Source organism: Cavia porcellus, unplaced genomic scaffold (genome assembly GCF_034190915.1).
Source record: "Cavia porcellus strain 051 isolate PalLab524CR breed Dunkin Hartley unplaced genomic scaffold, mCavPor4.1 scaffold_1, whole genome shotgun sequence".
NCBI classification, from domain to species: domain Eukaryota; kingdom Metazoa; phylum Chordata; class Mammalia; order Rodentia; family Caviidae; genus Cavia; species Cavia porcellus.
In genome coordinates, this window is record NW_026947484.1 from 127,221,783 (window position 1) to 127,234,281 (window position 12,499).

Here is a 12,499-nt window from a genome sequence, read left to right on the forward strand (position 1 = left end):
TGGAGTTATTTAGTTCTCTGAGTTAAATTTTATTAAGTTCATCCTTTCTAAGGACTGCATAGTATGATTTGGTAGTTCTCAAACTTTTGTGTGAAAAACAGAATAACTTAGAAAATTGTTAAAAGACAGAATGTGGGATTTTCACCTCCAGTATCTCTAGTTCAGTAGATCTGGGATAAGATTCAACAATTTGTTTTAGTAGCAAAGTCTCACGTCATGCTTATGCTGCTAGTCTGGTGACCCAACTTAGTGAATCACCACAATAATAATTATAATTATCACAATAATAATAATGTAGTTTCATGAGTTTAACTTAGTTCTAGCACTAGTAGCTGTGTAAACTATGGTAATATATTTAACCTCCAGCCTCTGTTTTCTTGTCTGAAACCTAGTGATAACAATAATAGCTTATTTTATAGACTTATGTTGGTGATTAAATTAAATGATTTAACATTGAGTAATGCATTTAAATCTTAAAGATGGTTATAACAATGTCAGTACCTAATAGATGTTGAATCAGTGTGGCTTATTACCATTATCATTATTTACAAATGCAAGTCAGTCAATATAGTGATAAACTAATAATTCTAAAGAAAGAACAAAATTTTCTATGATACATTTATCTGAGCACTGGGTACAGGGAGAGAAAGCATGTGGAATGCCCTACTCAGAATGAAATAGGAACATTCAGAGAAGTATATAAGTCTTACACACTATGGGTAGAACAAATGGAAGAGATAAGGGAGAATGCACAAAGATGAAAGTCTTTAACTTCTCTGATGTGCCAAGGCTAGACTCACAGTAGGGATTCATAATATGTATTATATATTACATAATCAATATATATTCTGCATTACATATTAATATGTAATACGTGTCTAATATTTATTTATTAGGCCCCAACCTGGAATTGAGTACAAAAATGTATGCAAAAATAGTTATGTTTTCTGCTTTCCTTAGAGTTTAATTTTTAATTCAAAAAGGAAAATATGGTAAATACCACAGGTATTCTCAGTAGTTTTCTAGTAATCAGGTAACACCCTTCCGAAAAAGATAAAGACTTGATAGTGTACACAGGAGTATAGTTGCCATCTGTCTACACAGTAAGTTAAATACATAGAAGGCTCATTTTGTGAGACAAATAGTTAGACATTAGATAAATAATGTTCAGTCAATGCCCATCGAGCAAATAGATTACTAGTCAACAATTGTAGGTGCATTATATAAGTTAGTAACTTAAGTCCAAGCCTGTGCATAACTGCATCTGATAGGGATGTTTTTATGGCAAATTGTGTAAAAAAAAAATTTCAGAGGCCTAACTATACAGAATTATTTTTTTCTTACATCAAAAGCAGTCTGTGGCTGTGTTGCTTGATGGTGTTTGTTCAGGGGCTCATCATCTTTATATGTATGAAATTCTCTAGGCCTTTCCATCCTGATTGTCACTTCACTGTCACAAAGTGGCTACTGTATGTGAGGCAGGAAAGGAATATGTTTTCTGCATTTTAACTATATCCTTGATACTATTGCTCTGTTTCATAAATTCACCATTAAACACCAGAGACCAGGAAATCTGGGAAAGTGGAAACCAGAATTGTCACAGAGACAAATTCAGGATGCTGCCAGCCAGGAAAAAGAGCAATGGATATTGAGAAGGCAATTAACACTGGCACCAAAACAAATGGCTTTGGTTAAGGGGTGCATTTGTACTTACTGGATTGTAAATCTTGGAGTTTAGTAAAGATAAAAATAAAGACATGCCTCTGGATTAGTAGAATCCTCAAAACTCAGAGAAACATTCATTATAATTTTTACAAGGTTATTATCCAGGGTGCCAATTATTTTAATACTTTGATATGAAACTTCAGTTACTTAAGAGAGTAGAGATGCACAAGTCAATGGGAAATTGATCATAAATTAGCAATAAATAATTAGTCTTTTGACAAAGTTGACAATAATTGTGAACTTCCTATTCACTTGTTCAGCATTCTCAAGTGTCAGGTATTTTGATAATTATCTTTTAAAAAAATATTTAATCCTGGCCAAGGATTTGGCTCAGCAGTGTAAGCACCTGCCTGGAAAGCAGGAGGTTGTGAGTTTGATCCCTGATAACAAAAAACAAACCAAATTAATCCTTACAATATCCTCTTTCAATGGAAAAAAAAAAAAAAACTGGTTAAGAATTGTTGCCTAATTTGCCTAGAGTAAGAATTCCAAATCCAGAGTCGTTTGATAATCTTAAAACTTTTAAGTTAAAACTTTTAAGATTTTAACAAATCTTCCCAGGAATAGCATTTTGTCATTTCATAAGAAAAAAAAATACTTAGAAAGCAACTATTATTCACCAAATCAATTCAGTATTTTTTATGTGAAAACTAACTTGAGATAGAGCTGACATATAAGCATAGTTTATTTTTCAATTTGAACATGAGAGTGACTTTTTAAAACATATATTTTGTTAAATACTTCTCTTTTTGAAATAAGTATTTAGCATCTTTCCATTGCAAATGGTGTTTGTTATACTGATTTTTCCTTATTTTTATTCTCTGTTTATTTCATCTAAAAAAAGTTAATCCAAATTTCATTCAATAGAAAATATTATTTCTAAAATATATCTTCAGGATGAATTCCTTTACTGAAAGTCCTTGAGAAATTATGTAACTTTCTGTCCTCTTGCTTTTTTCTGCCACTCCTTTGTCACAGTTATTCACACTGTATGTTGCAATCCCAGGCCTGTTTCTTTTTTTTTATTTAAAATAATGCTCCTCTCTGGTTTGTGCCATTCCAGAGCATATTTGCTCTTTTAACCCTGCATTAACTTCTTGGGGTCAAGGACCGTCTCTCATTTATCTTCTTTAACCTCATATCAAGCACAGAAGGAGGAGGTCAGTGGTCAACAAAGGTTGGTGAGAATGGAGTACAGACGTCAGCATCACACCCTTCAAGTAAAAGTCAGCTGAAGAGGGAGAAATGAAGAATGAGATTATCTAATGATCAAAAAACTTCTAACAGGATGTTCATTTGTGACTTATATTATCAAACAGAAAAAAATGCCCTGGGTTCACTGGGGAATCATTAAGAGTGTAAATGGCAATGCCAAAACGCCGGTAGATGCAGATCTTTCAAGAGAGCAAATACATAAAGTGATCTCAGTCTCCACAGTAAGGTAGAAAAATCATTTGCTATATTAATGTGAGGTAGAAAATATGAGAGCTGAAAAGGGAAGGATGGCAGTTTACTAATTACAAAAAAGGATGAAAAGATGCAGAAAAAAAGATTTTAACAGCTAGAAATCCCAGTAAACACACCAATGTATGTGAAGATAAAACCTCATTAAGGAAAAAGTCTATTAATGAATAACTCAAATGACCATGTTATAGTACATAGAGTAAATCTCTATAATGAAAGATTATTCAGATGTGAGAAAAGATAAGCTAAATATGCATACAGGGGAATCACACGTCAGACATTATAATGTATATAATTCTCACAGCTATCTTACAAGAAAGTACTATCATTTTCCTACTTTACCTATGACAGTACCAAGGCACAGAACTGTGCAATGACTCATTCAAGGTCATACAGCTGATAAGCAGCACTATGATTCAAAGTCAGGCAGTTTTGTCCTCAAGCACAAATATACTGGGAGCAACATGGTTGAAATTTACTATCAACACGAAATGAACAAATCACTGAACAGCCTGAATGTAAATGGCCCCATTTTTGCAAGTGTAATTTAGAGATACAAAGGAAGAATGAGTAAAACAAAATCAAAAGTTAAGGAAGAAAATGAAGCCATCTGAAACTCTCTGGCGTATCTCTAATTACAGAAAGCATTAAATTGTGTTTTGGAGAAGAAATACTCTGGAATTCCACTAAAGCCCTTGGCCTCCTAAAATGCCCCTTCAGCTGGTAAGAGAAGATTATTTCATATCCCCTTTATGGACCTCTGTGATTGCATGCTTGCATGTCAGCTGTACTGGGAAGTGGCTTCTGACTAATCCGAGCTGACTTTTTATTAGCCACTTAGACCTTCAGCAGCGGACACATGACAGCTTCACATTTTAAAAGCTGTCATCATTTGTATCTAAGCAGGGATCCTCAAACATTTCTATGCTTATATGCTCATTAATTTTTTTTTGAATTTGAGAGTATGAGCTAAATAACTCAAATTTTTTAAAACCTAAATAAATTTTTTTTTTTTTTTTGTCACAATACATGACGCATGGGCTACTGGCTTATGGTCAGTACAGAGTGCCAGAAAATTCCTCAGTCAGAGAGTCTAGGGTCTGGCTCTCTTGTACACCACTGTTCACTAGTTAATCATATGAACTATGAAAGCTTTAGGTGTCCAATTTTTCTTCTATATAGAGAAGGTACTGCAAAATTAATTGTATTATCTGTTTCAGTTCCAAAATTCCATATTTCAGTCTTCTAAGTTTTGTTTATAGTATATAGAAAAAAATGAAGCTGGATAAGTAGTAATAAAAACCAAAAATTATTCAGTTTTGACTAAAAGTTGAGCTGAATGCTATGACCTTTATATATATTATCACATTAATATTATGAGAATCCAGTGAAAGGGAAATACTATTCCCATTACAGGGATAAAGAATTTAAGTATGGAAATATGCGATGATCTCTGTTGGATTCTTCTACTTCCCAAGTTCAAATAACTGGTAGAGCCTTGCAAATTCTCCATCCTGTGAATTGTCTCACTGGACTTGGAGATGACTCTGTAAGACAATTACTTTAATGTCTGGTGTTGTGGTGCACACTGTAATCCCAGCACTTGGGAGGCTGAAACAGAGGACTCCTACAAGTTCGAGGCCAGCCTGGACTACATAGTGAGTCAAAGCCAGTCAGAACTATGTAGTTATAACCTGTATCAAAAAAAGACAATTATTTTATTATTCACATCCTAAATAGCAAAAAGATATGATGTCTATTATGTGACAGTCATTGCGAGCATGAAACAAACACAGACGTTTGACCTTATCAGCCATCCTATCAAGTGGAGCCTATTATAGGGTGCCATTTTTTAGATGAGAGAACTGAGACACAAAGTGTTGCAAGGGAATGGTGAGATTTGAACCCACAGTCACTAACTTCTACAATAATAACCATTACTTCTTCAACAGAAAGTGGCAATGATGCTGGGAGTGTCTCCTAGAAATGTATTTCAGATCCACTCATGATTGAGAAAAGCACAGCAACAACAATGAAACATGCGACTCCTTAGCAGACAACCCAGTTATAAAGTCAGACAGTGTAACTGAAAGATAGGCAGTGAGTTGTTAAAGAATCCTCTCTCTTTCCTAAAGGCAGCAGCATAAGGAGTTTAAGGCCTGGAAATATTTCTTTTCTGAAATGAGGCCCTAGTCTACAAGGTTTTGAAAAATACAGAATAAAGAAACCAGTATTTTTGGTTTAATGGAAACTTTATTAAGCACACATGACCAGAAAACTACCTGGCTTCATAAACTATGTATTAATAAGTTATATTAATATCTGACTCAAAACAGACTGGAAAATGTTGGGCATGAGCCTAACCACAGAAGTTTCCACAGGTCTAAACCTTCTCTGCAACGTGAAGCCTACAATTCCCAGCCATTCCTCTCAGTCATCTCGTAGGTCTCACCTTAGGGATTCAGGGATACAGGTTGTACCCTAAATGCTTTTCCTCATTGTGTGGTGGAGGGAAATTCAAAGCAACAGAACAAAAGCTAGGGGGAGACCCGAACACCAAAAAGGCAGAGGAGCTTCAGGTAACCAGTTATCCACTCTGCACAAGGAAGGGGCTGGATTAGCCATCATACCGTTACGAAGGGCACTGCTGGAACCATCCTCAGACAGACAGCCTGTGTGGTCATCCTAGGACGGACAGCTTTATACTGTTCCACGATTCTGAGGCTGTCAGAGGATAGCACAGTGGCCAACTTAAACCCACCGTATCTCTTCGGTATCCTTCTTTACTTGTTTCCTTTCTACTGACATAAAGATGTTAGTGATCCTGATGAGAATTAATTGCTTTTTTTTTTCAGTCTTCCTCTGTTCTTTGTTTTGCTTATATCTGTATATCTATATATAGATATATTATTTTTATAGAAATAATTGGCATTTCTACCTTCCCAACCAGGTAGAAAACTGCTATAGGGTAAAGCTTCTACCTTATTTTTCACTGTTTTATTCTTGGAACTCTGTACTTAGTAGAAATTTAAAGCATGTTTATTGCATGAGCAAATGAAAAATAAAGGAAAAACTAATACATGGCTTCTAGATTAATCAGTAGTTGTTTGTCCCTGCATTTATGGTCTTTAATGTTTTGGTCGAAGGGCTGAAAAATTAACAATTTTTTCCTGGGTTGATTCTATCTCTAACCTTAACTCTTCAAACTTGTGCTTTATTCTTATCTACAACTCAAACATTTTTTCTGAGTTCTGTGATTCTTTGGTGCTCATGGAAACCCTGAAATATCACTTTTGAAGCTTGTAAAAGACAGAATTTTGCCAAATAAAAGGAGAATGCCTTAGTTCCAAGCACTTTAGTAAAAGCAGGACTGACAACTCGCAGGAAGACTGACCCACAAAACATATACACTGCTGGGTATAGCAGCATAAGAGAAACAGACTCGGCTCCCCTTCTGAGAATGAATGTGCCTCGTGCTATATTTTCAAGGACAAGCAAGGTAGAAGACAACAAAAAGCAAAGGCCAAGATGCTTAAGTGACAAGATTAATGGCATTCATAAAATTGATGGAGGCCTGTGGGCCTGAAGTGATTGTAATGGCTCACATCAAGTCCAAGGACGTAAATATGCAACAAACAATCACATCTTAGCCTGATATGCACCATGGAGCCACACAGTACAAGTGGAGATGTTACCCTTTCTTTGAACACTCCCTTATTTAACAATTAAAGGGAGATGTGAAAAAGCTTAAAAATATTTCTGACTTTGTTATTTCTCTCAAAAGCTACATTCAGTTCACTCAAGTTTTGGAGAAAAAAATTCTCCACACTGTGCTTTATCTGTACACAGTAGGTACCAAGATTTTTCTGGCCACTAGTCACTTCTGTTTAAATATGACCCACATTTGTGGTCTTTCCTCCCAGGACTGTGTCTCGGGTAAATCTTCTTGTGGTCTCAGGCTATCTGTCATCATACTTAATTGCTCTCAGGAAGCTCTTTTTATGTTTTGCTTTTTGTTTCTTTTTTGGAATAGGGTTCAGTGAGGAAGATATTTCCTCCATGTCAACCAGGAGAATATTTCCAGAGTAACCATTTCCACTGACCATTAGCCACTTTAGTCACATCTCCCTTTATTTCCTTTCTAGTCACTGCACTTGGGCCGAGGCACTGGTGGCACTATGATAATGTATTGGTGAGCTTTTCCCTGCCAGGAAGAAGAGAGTGACATTGCTCACTTTGGAAAAGTAAATCAACGCCACAGAATGTACCATCACTTTAATAAGAGCCTGTATTTATGGAACACTAATTATGGGCCAGGCACTGCAATGAGTGATTTACAAACATTATTTCATTAAACTATCACTACAGCTTTATGAAGTAGGTAATTTTATTATTCCCCAGCTTACAAGTGATGTAACTAAGATTTACAGAGGTTATGCAACATTCTCAAGGTCATAAAGCCAGGAAGTAGATGAACAAAGATTATAATCTGTATCTGTCTGGCTCCCAGAATTTTCACTTTAATTATACTCTACAATGTCTCATATTTTCATACATAAAAAGAGACAAAGCACTAAATAAAAGATGGTCAAAGCTTAAAAAATGAAAAAAGCTTACTGCTAAAATTTTATGATAATTGAATATTTAGGACTCCAAAATCTCCTGAGCAGAACATCTCAGCACTGAATTATAGCACTAGTAATTATGCAATTTTTTTCCTTAAAGACCAGACTGTTCAGTCCCGATTTTCAAGAGAATATGGATTAAAACAATAGCAAAGGTCATCAAAAATCAATGGAAGTAATGAACATTCAAGTTAGTTACAAAATGACAGGTCTCCTGTAGGCAGCTAATGCTCTCAAGCTGGTCTGCTACACTTTCATGGCCTTCCAGATGCCATGCACCCTAAACTCTCCAATCCGGTCCTTTTTTTCATCTAAACACGGGCCTTGCTTCCCTTGCATCCCTCCACCAATCCCCATTTTGATTATTCTTCCTCCTGTTAGGATTTGCTAATGAATTTGAGTCTCCAAAATTTAGTTAGCCCAGAAGCTGTTTTGTAACATATATATTAAAAATGTATTAAATGCAAATGTTTTGATCAAAAGTTAACTTCCAACACTTTAACCCACTCTAGGCACTCAATTATGACTGTCATAAACTTCATGTTTATCTGGTTGAACAAAACAAAAATTATCAATCAGATATATTGACCCAGTGCGGGTTCTACAGTAAGACTACATCTGAAGGTTAGCCCTGCTGTCTAGTGATATGTGAATTTGTGAAAGTTATTTCATTGCTCTCTGCCTCAGTTTTATCACCTGTGAAATAGGGACATTAAATTAACTAGTGCACAGTGTTCTCATAAACATAAGAACAATTAATGTGAGAAAAATATGGTGTATACTAAGTATTCAAAATTGTTACAATTAGTTGAATGTGTCTTCACAATGTGAATAGCCTTGTTCTAATAAACTTGAAAAAATGATTGGTAGCTACTTTAAGGCTGAAGAAGTAAACATGCCTAGAACCATAAATAAATATGCACTTCAGATTTATATTCAGTGTGTGTATTATGCTTGCTGTCATACAAGAAAAGCAATAATAGACAAACATTTTCTGCATGTGCTTGTTCAAGAACAGAAAACAATAAAAGAGAATCTACTTAAGATTTTATTGTGGTAGAAGGAAAGAATCTGACATCAGAGAAATTAGCTTCCTCCTCTGAGATTCTCACTTATATATGACAAGAACTTCTGAATCCCTATGTTTCTTAAAGCAAAAATATTTCTAACCGTAGTTACTTCCCAAAGTTGTCATGACAATAACATTAGATACAATAATGAAAACATGTTATAAATTGTAAATCACTGTCTACTTGTAGCAGTTACTGGTTTACTTTTAAAAAGTTTTAAAGTACTGATTTAAAGCTTTGTGTTCATAAGCACAACTTCGTGACAAGCATTTGAAATGTGATAGTTTTCATGTTCATGTACTACGATTCCTATTAACAGATTTGCCACACAAATATCATTATCTCTGTTTGCAAGGAAAACTATGACTCAGAAGACTATAAGCTTCCCAACTATATATACAACTGTTAAATGAGGTTTTGAATACAATACTTCAAATTCCATAGTTTAGATTTTTTTTTTTTTTTTTTTTTTTTTTTTTTTTTAAAAAAAAAACCCATGACTGCGCGCTTGCTTGCAAGGCAGGAACTTATGCCACTGAACTAAATCCCTGGCCCATAGTTTAGATTCTTTCAGTTATATAAAAGTAACCTCTGAACCAGGCGTAATGCCACATGCCTGTAATCCCAGCTCTTGGGAGGCTGAGGTAAGTGGATCACAAGTGCAAGTCCAGCCTGGGCTACAAAGTGAGCTCAAAGCCAGCCTAAACTGCATAGAGAGGCCTGTCTCAAAAAGGAAAAAAAAAAAAAAAACCTTTATATAGTACATGTATTGATATAATTGACCAGATAAAAGCATAAAATATAGCAACTTTCTTCAGAGAATGTATAGTCTATTTAAAGACAGTAATTACATATTTTAGCAATTAGAAAATAACACAGAATTATGTAACAGTGTGTGTATTTATCAATTAATATCACTCTTAAGTGCTGAAACAACTAAGCCCTAAAATCTCGGTTATGTCAAAAACGTTTATTTCCCACTCACTTAACAATGCCCTAGGAACTCAGTTATTGGGCAGTCAGCAGCATTTTTCTGATGGTGATCTATGGGTCCAAACTGCTTCCACTTATGCTTCTGCCTCTCCTTGGGCCGAAAAGTTCCTGAGAATGGGAAAGGAAAAGAAGTTTGAGGTGCTCCAATGATAGTATTCACCTGTAGTTTCTGTTACTTCACAGCTTAAATTGCAAGGATTACTGGAGCTCACCAGTCTGGGGTCAGCCGAAAAGCAGTGAGATCTTTTCTCAAAAAATAAATTAATTCAAATTTTCATCTTAACGTAATATTTTTCATTTATATTCACATTTCATTGGTTGTAGTTAGTCATGCAATCACATTTTTGGGAAGACAGGTTGGAAAATGAAATGCCTTGGTGGGCAGGTCTCCGCAGCACAACTACAAACTCTAGAAAAGAAGACATAAATGTTAACAATAGTTACCAGGATACACCACATGTAATTCGTGATTGGAGCTTCTGATTGTCTAAAGGAAAATTCTGGCGCCAGTTAGATTTTAGAATTCAAAATTTTCAAGCATTTGGAAGATCATCCCATCCTAGTGCTATGCAATATTAAATATGCATCTAGAGAAAATCCCTATAATTTAACATGGTAAATCAATTTTCAGACAAAAATAGGAAAACTAAAATAAATAACTTTGAAATATATAAAGTAAATCAAAATACAATTTATCTCATAACATTTGACATCACCAAAGAGTTTTCAAAGATACAGTGGTGAACAAACTTTTAGATTTGTGAACTGCTGATAAGAAACTAAATTTTCAGGGGCTAGGGGTTTAGCTCAGCGGCATAAGCACCTGCCTTGCAAGCAGGCAGTCCTGAGTTCGATCCCTGGTACCGATAAAAAAAGAAAAAGACAAAAAGAAACTAAATTTTCATCAAGACTTCATTTGAAATTCAATAAAATCATAAGAAAAGGACCTTAGCAGCATATAGGAGAGCTCTCACCCAACTGAAAGGAAGTCAAATGTGTCTATCAATTACCATTTACTTTGGGATCTTGATAAGTTAAATGTTTTGATATTTTTGCATTTTCAAATGAAGAATTATTAAGCCAAGTGTTAGAATAAGTACTTAACCAATTATTTTGCACAGAACAGCTGCTGCATGGCATTTTCTCTCCATTTACAAGCTAAATAGATGAACCAACACTTTGAAACTGATAATTAAAATGTCCTTCCCAGCTCTAGTCATCACCAATAGTCACTTTTTAATGAATCATAAACCATTCAACTCAAGCTTTGTGGTACTGTCATTCAATTTTTTACTCCATTTTTGCATTCAAAATAAAAGAAAATTTAATGTGTTTCATTATGTTTTTCTTAAATTTTTTTTTAAACCCAGAAAACAACAAACATTCTTTGACCCAGGAAATTTCCAGCACCATTTTATTTTGAGCCAGGTGCTAGATGTAAATGATCATGCTAAAATACATTGCATTACTGTGAATTAATCATTGGGAATTCTAATATTTAGTAATTACAATCTGACAGTGGCTAACACTATTGATGTGAACTTGGTGTTAATTTTCCTAATTATATATATATATATATATATATATATATATATAGATAGATATAGATATAGATATATATGTTTTTCAAATATAGGTCAGTTAACTTCCTCATGTGCAGAATGTTTTCCAACACCCAGGATTCTAACAAAGGCACTAACCTCAGGCAATTTGGAAAAAGCTTTGTGGCATGATAATGAGATGTTGAACAGCAAACACAAAAACCTCATATTTATTTAAATAGCATCATGAATAAAAAACTGATAGATTGCAATATTCATCTCATGACAACAGACTAGTTGAAAATGCTGTAAAACCTAAAAATAATGCATTTTAATTTTCTTAACAGCTTGAAGCAAAATTGGATGTTTTAAAATTAAAACCATACAGAGCGTTGACTGGTAGATCTTAACTCAAATAATGGTCCTCTATTTGATCTAGTAGTTCATATTAAATCCAATACATTAGCCCAAATATTTGACAGTTTAAAAAAACAGATTATGACAATTTATATAGTCTTCCCTCAGCAGTTATCACACTCTTTATTAGAATAGTGATAATACATAAAGATGTGCTTTTATGACTGCTAGCCTGAAGATTTTTATAGTACATCTGCAACACATAAAAAACATAATACTGCCCAAGTATTTCAAAAGATGGGTCTCAAAATGACACTAACGATATGGGTGGCTTTGAGACAGTGAATTCTTTCCTCCTTGCCGAACCCAGGAAAATTGAATTTCCTAATATCAAGCCTCCATTGCAACTCTAATATTCTGTGGTTTTACATAAAATTATTTCAGGAATACAAGTACATTTTACTAGCATGACTATTTTTGTATTTACTAGCATGACTATTTTGAAACGTTATGGATTGGAGAGAGTCAAGTAGGGAATCAATCCCCAGTGGTCTACACAACCTGAATTTGAATCTCACGAGCATTCAAATGCTCACACACCACATGCCACTTTACTAAAGTTCCTTGGAGATGCTTTACCAACACTTCTCTAGTGCCCAGCAGGGGCCTGTCGTGCATTTCTCCATAAAGCAGCAGTAAGTGCACAGAATCTAATCAGTATGTA